The 3,389-nt window shown below is 42.5% G+C and overlaps 1 non-coding gene across 1 annotated transcript; it reads right to left on the bottom strand.

The window, feature by feature from the left end:
- Positions 1–299: 299 nt before the first annotated feature.
- Positions 300–406, bottom strand: LOC148564905 (small nucleolar RNA R71). Its single transcript, XR_015883873.1, has one exon. It is a non-coding gene; the product is annotated as a small nucleolar RNA R71 (small nucleolar RNA).
- Positions 407–3,389: the final 2,983 nt, after the last annotated feature.

Consider the following 3,389-nt stretch of genomic DNA (forward strand, 5'->3'; position numbering starts at 1 on the left):
TACATGCCAACAACTTTGAACTAAAGCCACAACTCATCACCCTTGTTCAGAACAACTGTTCATTCGGAGGAAGTGTTCAAGAAGATCCCAATCAACATCTAACCACCTTCCTGAGGAGATGTGACACTGTGAAGTCTAATGGTGTTCATCCTGACACCTACCGACTACTTCTATTCCTTTTCTCACTCAAGGACAAGGCATCTAAATGGCTAGAATCCTTTCTGAAGGAGAGTTTAACAACCTGGGAAGATGTGGTGAACATGTTCTTGGCGAGATTCTATCCTCCTCAAAGAATCAACAGGTTGAGAGCTGAAGTTCAAACTTTCAGGCAACAAGATGGTGAGACTCTATATGAAGCATGGGAGAGGTTTAAGGATCTGACAAGAAGGTGCCCACCAGATATGTTCAATGAATGGGTGCAGTTACACATTTTCTATGAAGGTCTTTCTTATGAATCAAAGAAGGCAGTAGACCACTCATCCGGGGGATCTCTGAACAAGAAGAAGACCATTGAAGAAGCCATAGATGTAATTGAGACTGTAGCTGAGAATGACTACTTCTATGCTTCTGAAAGGGGCAACACTAGAGGAGTAATAGAGCTAAACAATGTGGATGCACTACTAGCTCAAAACAAGATGATCACCAAGCAGCTGGCTGACCTTACCAAGAAGATAGAGAGGAGTCAAGTAGCAGTAATCACCACCTCAACAGCAGCTCAAGAAGGAATAAATGAAGAAGCAGATGGTGATCAGGAACAAGCCAACTACATTAGAAATCTACCTAGGCAGAACCATGACCCATACTCCAAGACTTACAATCCTGGTTGGAGGAACCACCCAAACTTTGGGTGGGGAAATCAACAAGACCAAGGCCAAGATCAGAGACGCCACAACCCCAACAACAATGCAGCTCACCAACATTCCACACACAGATCATATCAGCACCCACTTAACAACACACCTCAACATCCATACCAAAGCCAAAATGGCCCTTCCCATCCCTCCAATCTCAACTCACCATCATCAGAAGAAAGACTATCAAGGATTGAGACTCTACTTGAAGGCATATACAAAGAGATTCAAGATAACAAGGTGTTCAAAGAGGAGGTGCGAGCTAATCTTAAAAACTAGGGAGACACCATTCAGAGGCTGGAATTTCAAGTGGGATGCCTCTCTGAAAAGATTCCCAAACCTACTGATAGCTTCCCAAGTGACACAGAGAAGAACCCGAGAGGTGAAGCAAAGAAGGTTAGATGGGAAGATTGCAAGATGGTCACTATAAGTGATAAGGGGACTGAGGAAGAGCCGAACAAACCATTAGAACAACCTAGAGATACATCAGTAGAGAAACAGGAAGAGGATCACCAAAAAACGAAAATTTCACAGAAGGAGCTGTTGAGACTCTATGCACCCTTTCCCCAAAAACTCAAGGGTGGTGTAGAAAAGAGAATATACTCAAGGTTTCTTGACATGTTTGCATCTCTCCAAGTAAACATACCATTCATCAAGGCCCTCCAACAAATGCCCTCATACATTAAGTATATGAAGGAGCTGCTGACCAGGAAAAGCTCACTCAAAGGAGGGCAAACAATAGTGATGAATAAGGAGTGTAGTGCTCTCATTCAATCAGAGATGCCTACAAAAAGGAAGGACCCAGGGAGTTTTCACATCCCCTGTGCCATAGGAGAAACAATGTTTGACAAAGGACTCTGTGACCTAGGAGCAAGCATCAACTTAATGCCTTTATCCCTTATGAAGAAGCTGCAGATCAATGAGCTAATGCCCACAGACGTAGTCATTAGGCCAGCTGACAAAACTCAAAAATAAGTAGTAAGAGTGGTTGAAAACGTGTTGGTAAAGGTTGGGAACTACTTCCTTCCTACAGACTTTGTCATATTGGAAATAGAAGAGAGTCACCTTCACCCAATCATATTGGGAAGACCATTCCTAGCTACAGCCAGAGCGCTCATAGATGTGGAGCGAGGAGAGCTAATATTGACGATACATAACGAACAACTCGCATTCAATGTCTTCAAACCCTCACAAGAAGCAGATCAGGAAAGCAAGGAACCAAGGAAAGAGCACGACAAAGCACTGGTGGAAGAAACAAGCATTGAATCACAGGGAATCCCTTTGGTTGATGAACAAGATAATCAGCAACTGTCACAGCTTAAGGAAAATCAGAAGGAACCTAAACCACCAGAGTCATATGAGACCAGCAACAACATTTCCTTGAAAGAAGAGGCCACAAAGAGTAGGGCAACATCAAAAGGAACGAAGAGGAAGGCACCAAGGGGATGGAGGAACAAGAAGATCCCTACAGAGGATTTCTCTCCAGGGGATAAAGTGATCTCAGCTTACTTCCTAGATAACCCACCTCATCTCCCCACCATCCCATCTCAGCTACCTAAGGTTTTCACCATCAACAAAGTTCTCTCCCTAGAGCATGTAGAGATCCTTGATGAAGCCAATGGATATAGGTTTACTGCAAGAGGGGAAGATCTGAAGCATTACCAACCACCCTGACAAAGGGCAGAACGTCAAGCTAGTGATGCTAAAGAAGCGCTTCATGGGAGGCAACCCATGTTTTATATGCTTTTAAAAGTAGTTAATAATGCAAGGTTCATGAAATCCAAATCAACTCTGACATATACTTGAATGAATCCTTTTATGCAACATATAGTGAAGAACAAGTTTGGTGTTCAAGGCACACTAAGAGAACATGAATGCAATTCATATCATGTCACTCTTAGAACCTTGAACAATTCCTTTTACTCCACATGGCCACAAACTAAGTTTGGTGTTACCAATGTTGCATACATGGACAATCAATCAGTCAGTTGGTTTGTACTTATGAATAGCACTTAGTCAGTTAACAACAAAAAAAAATTTTAAAAAGTAGTTACTCTTTCTTTTCTTTTAAATTTTTCCACCACTTTTCACAAATTCATTAATCATATCCCTTTATTTGTAGGAGAATTGATGGGACAATTGAAGAAGGAGGATTCGGCCACCACAAAAGGATAAGTACTATACACGTGTTTTCAAGGGGGATGCATTGGGAAATGTTGCCATGCAACATTGGAAGAGTGACACGCTTGGAAATCGAACCAACCCCCCTTCATAAAGTTGATGATCCTTGTTCTCATCCCATGCTAAACCCCATCCGTTCATCACACAACCACTCCATCAATCCACACCTTTCATTCACTCACCATCTCCCTATATAAAGTGGTTCCTAGTCTATACTCCCTTTCACATTCCAATTTCCATCCTCTACACTTCCCACTTTCAACACCCAACTCTTCTTACCCCATCAAAAACACTCTCACTCACTCCCTTCACTACACCCCATCTTAACCGGCCGAAGCCAATTATCCACACCCTTTA

The sequence above is a fragment of the Arachis ipaensis genome, chromosome B5, assembly GCF_059453495.1.
Source record: "Arachis ipaensis isolate K30076 ecotype BB chromosome B5, ASM5945349v1, whole genome shotgun sequence".
Classification (NCBI taxonomy): Eukaryota; Viridiplantae; Streptophyta; class Magnoliopsida; order Fabales; family Fabaceae; genus Arachis; species Arachis ipaensis.